At 39.7% G+C, this 13,177-nt stretch overlaps 1 long non-coding RNA gene and 1 pseudogene across 1 annotated transcript; one reads left to right on the forward strand and one right to left on the reverse strand.

Moving 5' to 3' along the window:
- Window positions 1-3,955: 3,955 nt before the first annotated feature.
- On the reverse strand, window positions 3,956-5,497 carry LOC106601486 (uncharacterized). Its single transcript, XR_001328018.2, has 3 exons — window positions 5,339-5,497; window positions 5,180-5,235; window positions 3,956-4,691 (listed from the first exon to the last, which is right to left on the reverse strand). It is a non-coding gene; the product is annotated as an uncharacterized LOC106601486 (long non-coding RNA).
- Window positions 5,498-9,466: 3,969 nt separating this feature from the next.
- On the forward strand, window positions 9,467-10,604 carry LOC145877517 (uncharacterized; annotated as a pseudogene).
- Window positions 10,605-13,177: the final 2,573 nt, after the last annotated feature.

The raw sequence follows: 13,177 nt of genomic DNA on the forward strand, positions 1-13,177 counted from the left end.
TCTGGCTGAAAAAAAGTAGCGCGTTTGGGTAGTGGCTGGTTACAGTACTGTGAGACTCAGGCTCGTGCCCGCGTCGACCGAAAGCTTTGTTTTCTTTCCTCTGTTTAGCTAAATGGACATTCCCGGTCGGAATATTATCGCTTTTTTATGAGAAAAATGGCATAAAAATTGATTTTAAACAGCGGTTGACATGCTTCGAAGTACGGTAATGGAATATTTAGATTTTTTTTGTCATGAATTGCGCCATGATTTACCATTTCGGATAGTGTCTGGGACGCACGAACAAAACGCCGCTATTCGGATATAACGATGGATTATTTTGGACCAAACCAACATTTGTTATTGAAGTAGCAGTCCTGGGAGTGCATTCTGATGAAGACAACAAAAGGTAATCAAACTTTTATAATAGTAAATCTGATATTGGTGAGTGCTAAACTTGCCGGGTGTCTAAATAGCTAGCCCGTGATGGCTGGGCTATGTACTTAGAATATTGCAAAATGTGCTTTCACCAAAAAGCTATTTTAAAATCGGACATATCGAGTGCATAGAGGAGTTCTGTATCTATAATTCTTAAAATAATTGTTATGCTTTTTGTGAACGTTTATCGTGAGTAATTTAGGAAATTGTTAGCAAATTCCCCGGAAGTTTGCGGGGGGTATGCTAGTTCTGAACGTCACATGCTAATGTAAAAAGCTGTTTTTTGATATAAATATGAACTTGATTGAACAAAACATGCATGTATTGTATAACATAATGTCCTAGGTGTGTCATCTGATGAAGATCATCAAAGGTTAGTGCTGCATTTACCTGTCTTCTGGGTTTTTGTGACATTATATGCTAGCTTGAAAAATGGGTGTCTGATTATTTCTGGCTTGGTACTCTGCTGACGTAATCTAATGTTTTGCTTTCGCTGTAAAGCCTTTTTGAAATCGGACAGTGTGGTTAGATAAAGGAGAGTCTTGTCTTTAAAATGCTGTGAAATAGTCATATGTTTGAAAAATTGAAGTTTTTGTATTTTTGAGGAATTTGTAATTCGCGCCACGCCTATCATTGGATATTGGAGCAGGTGTTCCGCTAGCGCAACGTCTAGATATTAAGAAAGAATAGCTTCCACGATGGATCGGGTAAGTTTGGTTTAATTCTATTAACAATATGCCTACTGTGGTGTATAACATGTCTAGGCCTAGTTTCATCATCTTTGATCTTCCATATCCATGAGTTCGATTTGAACAGCTGGACAAAAGAAACCATGGTGGTAATAAACACTTGGGATATTTTGTCCTTCAGCAAAGTACCCTACTAGCCTAAAACACAAAGATTGATACAAGGCAATGCGCAACGAGCAGGTAAAGTCAGAACCATGAAGAAATAATGAGGCCAAGCCTACACCTTGCAGTAGGGGTGCGTGGGTAAAATCACCGGCAAGCCAAGGCAGAAAAAAGAGCCATATTACAACCTGTGTGTTGTGATAATTGCGTTGTTTGCTCAATAACCTGTTAGTTAAAACCTCTTGGGGCTAGGTGGGACGCTAGCGTGCCACCCGTGGTGCACTCCATCAACAGCAGGTGCATTTCAAGAGCGGCAAATTTGAATCCAAATAAATGTCAAAATTCAAATTTTTCAAAAATACAACTATGTTACACCATTTGAAAGATAAACATCTCCTTAATCTAACCACGTTTTACGATTTCAAAAAGGTTTTACGGCGAAAGCATAAATTTAGAGTATGTTAGGACAGTACATTTACAAGAGTTGTGTGTAATGTTTTGTCAAGTCAAAGACAGGGTCACCAAAACCATAAAACCAGCTAAAATGATACACTAACCTTTTACAATCTCCATCAGATGACACTCCTAGGACATTATGTTAGACAATGCATGCATTTTTAGTTCTATCAAGTTCATATTTATATACAAAAACAGCGTTTTACTATGGCATTGATGTTGAGGAAATCGTTTCCCTCCAATAACCGGCAGTCAAGTCAGCGTCACAAATTAAATAATTAAAATTAGAAAACATTGGTAAAATATTATATTGTCATTTAAAGAATTATAGATTTACATCTTTTGAACGCAATCAACTTGCCAGATTTAAAAATAACCTTACTGGGAAATCACACTTTGCAATAATCTGAGCACTGTGCCCAGAAAAATACGCGTTGCGATACAGACTAGACGTCATGTTGGGGAGATCTAAAATCGAAAATACTATGTAAATAATCCATTACCTTTGATTCTCTTCATCAGATGTCACTTCCAGGTATCACAGGTCCATAACGAATGTAGTTTTGTTCAAAAAAGCTCATCATTTATGTCCAAAAATCTCCGTCTCGTTAGCACATGATGTAAGCCAGCCGGACTTCTCGTCATGAACGAGGGGAAAAAATATATTTCCGTTCGTTCAAACATGTCAAACGTTGTATAGCATAAATCATTAGGGCCTTTTTTAACCAGAACATGAATAATATTCAAGGTGGACGAATGCATAGCCTTTTATAACGTATTGGAACGAGGGTACCCAACATGAAGTAGCGCGCCAGGTGTCTAATGGGACATCACCGTTCCATGGCTCTTGTTCGGTCAGATCTCCCTCCAGAAGACTCAAAACACTTTGTAAAGGCTGGTGACATCTAGTGGAAGCAATAGGAAGTGCCAAAATATTCCTAAACCCCTGTGTTTTTCAATGGGATAGGTTTAAACTCAATACAACACATCAGGTATCCACTTCCTGTCAGAAAATGTCTCAGGGTTTTGCCTGCCAAATGAGTTCTGTTATACTCACAGACACCATTCAAACAGTTTTGGAAACTTTAGAGTGTTTTATATCCATATATAATAAGTATATGCATATTCTAGTTACTGGGTAGGATTAGTAACCAGATTAAATCGGGTACATTTTTTTTATCCAGACGTGCAAATGCTGCCCCCTAGACCCAACAGGTTAATATGCCTTGACACAGCCGAGACAAGAAGACAGTGGAAGAATACATTCAACCACACCTTTTGTTCAATCATAAAACCGGAGAGCAAGATTTGTCCGGTGAATTTCACAAAACATTGCATGTAACAAACAGTTACATGACCTACAGGATGGTCAAGCAAGTTAAAGTTTCCCACTTTTATGGACTACTAAACAACTATTGATTTAGAGTTACCGCAAGTCGCAAAAAACAGGGGCTGCCTCCACTATTCCATCACCACTTCAACATCATCTAATCAACTAAAAGATGCCAAAAATGATTTAGTCTGTTTAACCTAAGCTAAATATGTGTTTGTCCATGGTACTGATTTCTGTGTGTGCTTGCAAGTAGAAAAAAACATGTTGACTCACCCAACTTGTAGAGAAATGCCAATGCCATCCTCATCTTCCATGTTCCCTGAAAGGTCTATGAACATCATACAGTACATGTTTTTAGTTTTTGTTGTCCTAGGCTACCTAGCTAAAATGTTTGCTCACTAGCCTTTAATTCATGGGCAACGATGCGCTAGTCCAGCTAGTTAATTGCCTCTTTTCAAATGATTACTCTTTTTGAGAAGTAACTGTGAGAAACTCATCTCACCACCTACACACTTTCAAAAAATGTCATTTGGACAATTATTATTTAGTATTTTGTTGTGTTGTATTCCATTATATTATAGTTTGGAGTATTTTCTGCGCCTATTATGCTCAAATTTTTGTGTTGGATTAAAACAACACTGTATATATACATTTACATATTTAGCAGACACTCTTGTCCAGAGCGACTTACAGTAGTGAATGCATACATTTTATTTCTTTTTTTTTTTTTTCCTGTGCTGGCCCCCTGTGGGAATTGAACCCACAACCCTGGCGTTGCAAACACCATGCGTTGCAAACACCATGCTCTACCAACTGAGCTACAGGGAAGGCCATGTATATTTTACCTTTATTTTATCAGGGAGTCATACATATAGCTTCCATAAAGATTCCATTGGACTTTTCAGATTGACACATTTTTTATTACATTTATAATTTATCACTCTCACGTGCACATTTCCATCCATTAAGAATCAATGATGTGCTACCTTTTTGTAGTATTTCTGGTATTGCTAATTTCTTTTAGCCAAATCTCTGAGTTCTATCTAAGCTTGTCAGGAACTTGGCTTGGCAACAATACAGCTCTATTAGCTAACATTAGCTTACTTGTCCAAAGTCTAACACCTAGCCTCTGTAGCTAGCTAGCTAACACAAGTCACCTGAAAGCTAGCTAGCTAACAAAAAGGCAAATAAATGTAGCTAGCTGTAATTGTTTATGGAAATTTTGTTACACAAATAACTTCAGCCATTAGCTAGCTAGCAGACAACAACAGCTGACATCGACACAAACGCTAGCTAACAATAGCTAGTTGACGTCCAAATGCCAGTCCTACATTTGTACACAAAACATAGCTAGCTAGCTACATCAGTTCAAAACCAACTTGTCACGCTGCTACCTTAGAATACCTGCAATACATTTATAGAACTTTTATAGAAAAGTACAACCTTATTATCTACGCGGCAGTTAGTAGATGTGTGGAAACAGGCGGGGAACAGTGGGTAAAAGGTGATTAGCTTGTCTGTGCAGATTTAAGATATCTGACATTGATCACACGATGGCTCAACCATCTAACTGCAGTTGCCACAGATCACACCATTCTCTGTTCCTTTCTTCAAGGTTCCACACAGCTGAGTTCCTGCAGATAGTAAAAAATTGTATATGTCACATGCTGTGGTCGCACCCAAACAAACGGCTCTAATCTGTACACCCAGACATATGACTAAGTCACCCAAGACAAGTTTGTATGAGTGAAAAAACACTATCATATACTAATAGACAAGTAAAAAACAGCATAGCATGTCTAATTTGTAATTTTCCACCACAATGGACACTATGTGCATAGAATATTTAGAATATCTGTACAATATGTAGGTGAAAAGATTGTGTGTGTATATATACAGAAATAGTTGAGTAGGAGGACCTTGACAAGAATACAGTATATATATATGAACTGGGTAATCTGCATCTGTGAAGGTTTGTGAGGGTCTTAGGGGCCAAGCCAATTTTCTTCAGCCTCCTGAGTTTGAAGAGGTGCTGTTGAGCCTTCTTCACTATATTATCTGTGTGGATGGACCATTTCAGATTGTCAGTGATGTGTACACAAAGGCACTTCAAGCTTTTTACCTTCACTGTTGCCCGTCAATGTGGATGGGAAGAGAGCAGCAGATTGCATTCGTGATCTGATTTGCGAAGGGAGGTCAGAGGAGGGCAAATACACATGTAAACAGAACATTGTCCACTGCAGTGTGCAAATGCATGCTGGCTAGCATCAGAAAAACTCACCAGTTTTGAACATCCAGAACAGATTCCAGTATGCTCCTTCTCCTGTCTTGACATTTTTATCCAAATCTGTGCTGATCAACAGTGCCAAACTAACAACTCTGCCATTAGACAGCCTTGATTGTATTTACAGCTCTGATCTGGATGGTGGACTAGCCCATGTGTTGGATATTTGTCAATTCTAGTGGAGTGGCAATGGGGTGGGGGAGGGGCTAATGCCCCCCCAAACCCTAATAAAAATGTTATGTATTTAACCTTCATTTCACTAGGAAAGTCCGTTAAGAACAAATGTATAATGATGGGCCAAACCCTCCCCATATACATTTACATTTTAGTCATTTAGCAGACACTCTTATCCAGAGCGACTTACAGTAGTGAATGCATACATTTCATACATTTTTCTTTTTTCTTTTTTTTTCGTACTGGTGCCCCGTGGGAATCGAGCCCACAACCCTGGCGTTGCAAACACCATGGACTACCAACTGAGCCACAAATGCATAGGGTGCATAACTCTGCAACGCTTTAGACTAGAAACAAGCTGTAAAAGGCACCAGAAAGACTCTATTGTACATGGGGATAACTGTATAAATTGACATTCATTTAATTTAGGGTGGAAGTTAAAACCAAATAATTGATGGATTTGGCTCAAAATACTACATCATAATGAGCAGCAGTAGTTCAGGTTTTTCCTCACTGGTTATGACATATCACGATTTCGCAGGTGTTGGCGTCCTTCAAATTTTGGAAAGGGGAGGGGACATTCGGCCCGCATCTTGAAAGAGACGGTGAAGCTCTTCGTTACAGCATCTCTTAAGCTCTCCTGCTAACACGTATGAACCCAAAATTAAATTGAGCATCTGACCAATTACGTGAGACATTAGTTCTGGGTTAACCTCTCTGGGAAATGTGGGACGCTAGCGTCCTACCCGCGGGACACACTATTCAACAGCCAGTGAAATAGCAGGGCGCCAAATTCAAAACAACAAGAATCTCAGAATTCACATTTCTCAAACATACAACTATTTTACACCATTTTAAAGATGAACTTCTCGTTAATCCAATCACATTGTCCTATTTCAAAAAGGCTTTACGGCGAAAGCATAGTATTAGATTATGTTAGGACAGCGCCGAGACAAGAAAAACCACACAGCCATTTTCCAAGCAAGGAGAGGGGTCACAAAAACCAGAAATACAGCTAAAATGAATCACTAACCTTTGATGATCTTCATCAGATGGCACTCATAGGACTTCATGTTACACAATACATGTATGTTTTGCTCGATAAAGTTCATATTTATATCCAAAAAAACCATTTTACATTGGCGTGTAATGTTCAGAAATGTTTTGCCTCCCAAAACTTCCAGTGAATGAGAACATCAATTTACAGAAATACTCATCATAAACGTTGATAAACTATTAAACTGTTATTCAAAGAATTATAGATGCACTTCTCCTTAATGCAACCACTGTGTCAGATTTCAAAAAAACTTTACAGCGAAAGCACACTTTGCAATAATCTGAGTACAGCGCTCAGAGACTAAACCAAACCCGCCATTTTGTGGAGTCAACAAAACTCAGAAATAACATTATAAATATTCACTTACCTTTGATGATCTTCGTCGGAATGCACTCCCAGGAATCCCAGTTCCCCAAGAAATGTTCATTTGTTTCGATAAAGTCCATATATATGTCCAATTACCTCCTTTTTGTTTGCACGTTCGGTAGAGTACTCCAAATGCACTGTGCTCGCGCAGTTAAGTTCAGACGAAAAGTAAAAAAAGTTATATTACCGACGATGTATAGAATGTCAAACGATGTATAGAATCAATCTTTAGGATGTTTTTATCATAAATCTTCCATAATATTCCAACCGGACGATTCCTTTGTCTTCAGAAAAGAAAAGGAACACAGCTAACTCTCATGGGAGCGCGCGCCACTGAGCTCATGTCATTTTCTCACTCATCTACTTCCAGGAGCTCTTATTCTCTCCCTATTCACAGTAGAAGCATGAAACATTCTAAAGACTGTTGACATCTAGTGGAAGCCTTAGGAAGTGCAAAATGAACCCTAAGTCACTGTATACTGGATAGGGAATCACTTGAAAAACTACAAACCCCCAAAGCCCGTCCCCCTCTGCCCTGCCGGAGTCCCCTGGTCACAACTCTCCCGTTAGCGCCTTACTGTTGAGTCTGAATAGGGTGTCTGAGCGAATGGTCGACTTCAGAAAAACACATGGATTTGTTTTCATCAAGTAAGAACAATGGGGTGTGTAGACGACAATCTTCTTCTGCCATTTCTGTTAAATCATAATGATAAACAGTATACACTCAGTGGCCAGTAAAAATTATTTGTTTATGGACTCACATTTCCAAAACCTAGTTATTCAGTGTTTTCCCTAACCATCATTTTCTCAGTGGGAGGGGCTTATCATCTGGGGAGCCTCAACAACATCATGTTGCTGATGAAACAGAGAAGAGTCTCTCCAGATGAGAACAAGAAACCTCAGCAGAAACGCTACTCTTTTTTTCTCCGCAATTTCGTGGTATCCAATTGGTAGTTAGTCTTGTCTCATCGCTGCAACTCCCGTACGGACTCGGGAGAGGTGAAGGTTGAGAGCTGTGCGTCCTCCGAAACACAACCCAACCAAGTTGCATTGCTTCTTGACACAATGCCCACTTACATCTAGATGTTCCGCTAGCGGAACACCGCTCCAATATCCAATGATAGGGCGTGGCGCGAATTACAAACTCCTCAAAAATCCCCAAACTTCAATTTTTCAAACATATGACTATTTTACACCATTTTAAAGACAAGACTCTCCTTTAACTAACCACATTGTCCGATTTCAAAAAGGCTTTACAACGAAACCAAAACATTAGATTATGTCAGGAGAGTACCCAGCCAGAAATAATCACACACCCATTTTTCAAGCTAACATATATATCACAAAAACCAAAACCACAGCTAAATGCAGCACTAACCTTTGATGATCTTCATCAGATGACACTCCTAGGACATTATGTTATACAATATATGCATGTTTTGTTCAATCAAGTTCATATTTATATCAAAAACCAGCTTTTTACATTAGCATGTGACGTTCAGAACTAGCATACCCACCGAAACTTCCGGTGAATTTACTAAATTACTCACGATAAACGTTCACAAAAAACATAACAATTATTTTAAGAATTATAGATACAGAACTCCTTTATGTAATAGCGGTGTCAGATTTTAAAATGGCTTTTCGGTGAAAGCACATTTTGCAATATTCTGAGTAGATAGCCCGGCCATCATGGCTAGCTATTTTGACACCCACCAAGTTTGGCAATCACCAAACTCAGATTTACTATAAGAAAAATTGGATTACCTTTGCTGTTCTTCATCAGAATGCACTCCCAGGACTTGTACTTTACACCCAATGTTGTTTTGGTTCCAAATAATCCATAGTTATATCCAAATAGCGGCATTTTGTTCTTGCGTTCAAGACACTATCCGAAGGGTGACGCGCCGGCGCATATCGTGACAAAAAAATTCAAAATATTCCATTACCGTACTTCGAAGCATGTCAAACGCTGTTTGAAATCAATTTTTATGCGATTTTTCTCGTAAAATAGCGATAATATTCAGACCGGGAGACGTCGTTTTCGTTCAAAGACTGAAAATGTAAAATGGACTCTTAACGAGCACGCGCGCACCCGTTTCATTGTTCTCAGAACGACCACTATCCAAATGCGCTACTGTTTTTCAGCCAGGGACTGCAGAGTCATCATTCCCCGTTCTGGCGCCTTCTGAGAGCCTATGGGAGCCTTAAAAAATGTCTCGTTACAGCAGAGATGCTCTATTTTCCATAAAGAGGCTATAGAAGGCCAATAAATGGTCAGAGAGGGCACTTCCTGTATGCAATCTTCTCAGGTTTTGGCCTGCCATATGAGTTCTGTTATACTCACAGACACCATTCAAACAGTTTTAGAAACTTTAGGGTGTTTTCTATCCAAATCAAGCAATTATATGCATATTCTAGTTTCTGGGCAGGAGTAATAACCAGATTAAATCGGGTATGTTTTTTATCCGGACATGGAAATACTGCCCCCTATCCTAAACAGGTTAACCCGGAAGCCAGCCGCACCAATGTGTCAGAGTAAACACCGTTCACCTGGCGACCGTGTCAGCGTGCACTGCGCCCGGCCCGCCACAGGAGTCGCTGGTGCAAGATGGGACAAGGACATCCCTGCCGGCCAAACCCTCCCCTAACTCGGACAATGCTGGGCCAATTGTGTGCCGCCCCATGGGTTTCCTGGTCTCGGCCGGCTGTGACAGAGCCTGGACTCAAACCCAGATTCTCTAGTGGTACAGCTAGCACTGCGATTCAGTGATTTAGACCACTGCGCCATTCAGGAGGCCCACCACTGCTACTCTGTGGGGAGAGTTTCACAAGCCGGCATGGCTTCATTATTCAACAGTGGAGTCACACCTGAGAGAAACCGTACTGCTGCTCTCCGTGTGGGAAGAGTTTCTTCTGTGCAGGAGGTCTTAAAGTACACCAAAGAATCCATAAAGGAGAGAAACCTTACAGCTGCTGAGAGTGTGGGAAGCGTTTTATTGCTTCTAATACCCTCAATTATAATTTGTGAATTCATACAGCGGAGAAGCCTTACCCCTGCCTTGATTGTGGAAAGAGCTTCAATCAGTCATGCAACCTGAGTACACACCAGCTAACACACACGGGAGTGAAGCATTATAGCTGTGATCAGTGTGGAAAGAGCTTTGCTGTAGCTTCCACCCTGAATAGACACCAGGTTACACACACTGGAGAGAAGCTTTATAACTGTGATCAGTGTGGAAAGAGCTTTGCTGTAGCTTCCACCCTGAATAGACACCAGGTTACACACACTGGAGAGAAGCTTTATAACTGTGATCAGTGTGGGAAGAGCTTTGTTGTAGTTTCCTCCCTGATTAGACACCATCAAACACCCACCGAAGAGAAAACGTATGTCTGTCTATGGGAAGAGCTTTGCTCTAGCTTCTACCCTGACTATACACAAGCAAACACACTGGAGAGAATATTTATAGCTGTGATCGGTGTGGGAAGAGCATCAGTCAATCAGGGACTCAAAATTCACACAAGAGAACACACATTGGAGAGAAACCCTATGTCTGTCTATTTGGGAAGAGCTTTGTTCATATAGAGCCAATGAGAAAACACCAGAAAGCACAAACATGCCGTAATTCATCTCCCTCCCATCTGGCACCGGTTCCAGATCCCTAAATAAAGGATCAATAGAAAACATCTAGTGAACACTCATATCCATCTCCCATTCTTAAAAAGTTTACTTTGTCTGATCACCATGGTAACCTCTGGAGCATAATATGCAGCTCTGATCTAGGATCAGGTCTCCCCTGTGTCTATGTAATATCACACATTGGGATCTAAATGGATAAATGTTATCATAGAAAATGTCATAGTGAACCTGTGTGGGGGGGGGTTGATAATTGTATCTTTCATACACTCATGATACTATTATTATGAAATGTCATTATGTAGAATAATGTTTCAACAATAGGTGTATATTAATGGATTCAATTGATCAATAAATTCAATCCATTATCTTCTAAACAGGAAGTTATCACTTAAATTGTATTTTATATATCTATATTGATTAAAATGATCCTAAACTAATCAATAATACATTGGATAATAATATCCATGAGGTCAAGGCAAGAACTATGCATACTGTGTCTTGTAACAACGGTTAATGTAATAACTTTTATATTTATAATGTAATAAAACTGGTAAATGTAATATCTTGATTGTTAATGATAAAATGTTGAATTGTAGTAATAACTTTTTCCACTTAATGTAATAAGTTACTTTATCAGTCAGGTGAGTAACAACTTTTTTAACGTGTAACGTAATAACTTCAACCGATCATATAATAACACCTAAACCAATGTTTAATGGGTTACTTCACTAATGTTAATGCACATACTACCTTCCACCAATTGTAAACCCCCACACACAAGCCTATGCACTTGTATTCATATACACACACACAAGCACACATTGAAATGTTCACACCCGCACAGTCATAGACACACAAACACACACGCATTGATAAAAAAAATACCCGAATTAATCTGTAGGCTTTATAGTGAATGAGCCAGGAGGTCGGTCGGGCTCACTTAGAAATTGTGGCAATTGAGCAAGTTGAGATGACTAACCTGCTTGGAGTAACCCTGGATTGTAGACTGTCATGGTCAAAACATATTGATACAACAGTAGCTAAAATGGGGAGAAGTCTGTCCATAATAAAGCGATGCTCTGCCTTCTTAATGTTGGGTTCACCTAGGGGTCATGATAAGGGTTGTACCAAAATGATTGATGTATTAGAATAATTGATTATTCTTATGTTGTAACAATAGAAGGGGAGGGGTTATAAGACCCCTCCCTCCTCACATTTATAGGGTCCTCGACTACAGATTAACAATATATATATATTCATTATAGAGGTTTAGAATTGTTCCACAGTTGTTTTCTAGTTCTCCCTCTCTCTCTCTGCCTATTATAAAAAGACCCCTCTTAGAAATGTGTGACTGAGACAGAACTCTACAGGGGAGTGAAGGAGATAAGACTAGTCAAACATTCCACAATAAATCAACTTTGGGGAGTGGATGTTTACTGCTAAGTTTTTAGATAACACTAAAAGCCTTGTTTATATAGCTTTGTAGGCAGGGTTTTCATCTCAGGAGTAAAAAGGTAATGACGTAGGTAGTGACATCACCAGGGCTGGACTTAGGTTTTAACAAAACAACTTGAGACCTTTTCTTTGATGCAGAACTTACTCGGAAACATGCGTGCTATGTTCCTGATTTTCCAACTTCTGTCTGCAATTGCATTAATAAAGGCTTTTGAATGATTTAACTAAAGATATTGTCATAATGCTAATTTCACCAATGAGCCAATGATTGACAAGGATGAAAGGAACAAACCCTAACATTAACAACACTATCAACAAGGCAGATCCTACAGGCTCTAGTTTTGTCGCACCTTGACTACCGTTCAGTCGTGTGATCAGGTGCCACAAAAAAAGGACAGGAAAATTGCAATTGGCTCAGAACAGGGCAGCATGGCTGGCCCTTGGATGTACACAGAGAGCTAATATTAATAATTTGCATGTCAATCTCTCCTTGCCCAAAGTGGAGGAGAGATTGACTTCCTCACTACTTGTATTTATGAGAGGTATTGACATGTTGAATGCACCGAGCTGTCTGTTTGAACTACTGGCACACAGCTCGGACACCAATGCATAACCCTTCAAGACATGCCACCAGAGGTCTCTTCACAGTCCCCAAGTCCAGAACAGACTATGGGAGGCGCAGAGTACTACATAGAGCCATGACTTCACAGAACTCTATTCCACATCAAGTAACTGAGGCAAGCAGTAAAATTAGATGGAAAAAACACCTTATGGAATATCGGGGACTGTGAAGCAACACAAACATAGGCACAGCCACATGCATACACACACACACAATAAAATACAGACTATACACACACATACACATGGATTTAGTACTGTAGATATGTGGTGGAATAGGGGGCTGAGGGCACACAGTGTGTTGTGAAATCTGCGAATGTATTGTAATGTTTTTAAAATTGTATAAACTGCCTTAATTTTGCTGGACCCCAGGAAGAGTAGCTGCTGCCTTGGCAGGAACTAATGGGTATCCATAATAAACCCCAGGAAGAGTAGCTGCTGCCTTGGCACGAACTAATGGGGATCCATAATAAATACAAATACTTGGGGTGACAATGTCTCAGTGATTTTTATTTTAAGGTCT

The sequence above is a fragment of the Salmo salar genome, chromosome 03 (assembly GCF_965601325.2).
Source record: "Salmo salar chromosome 03, fSalSal1, whole genome shotgun sequence".
Taxonomy (NCBI): domain Eukaryota; kingdom Metazoa; phylum Chordata; class Actinopteri; order Salmoniformes; family Salmonidae; genus Salmo; species Salmo salar.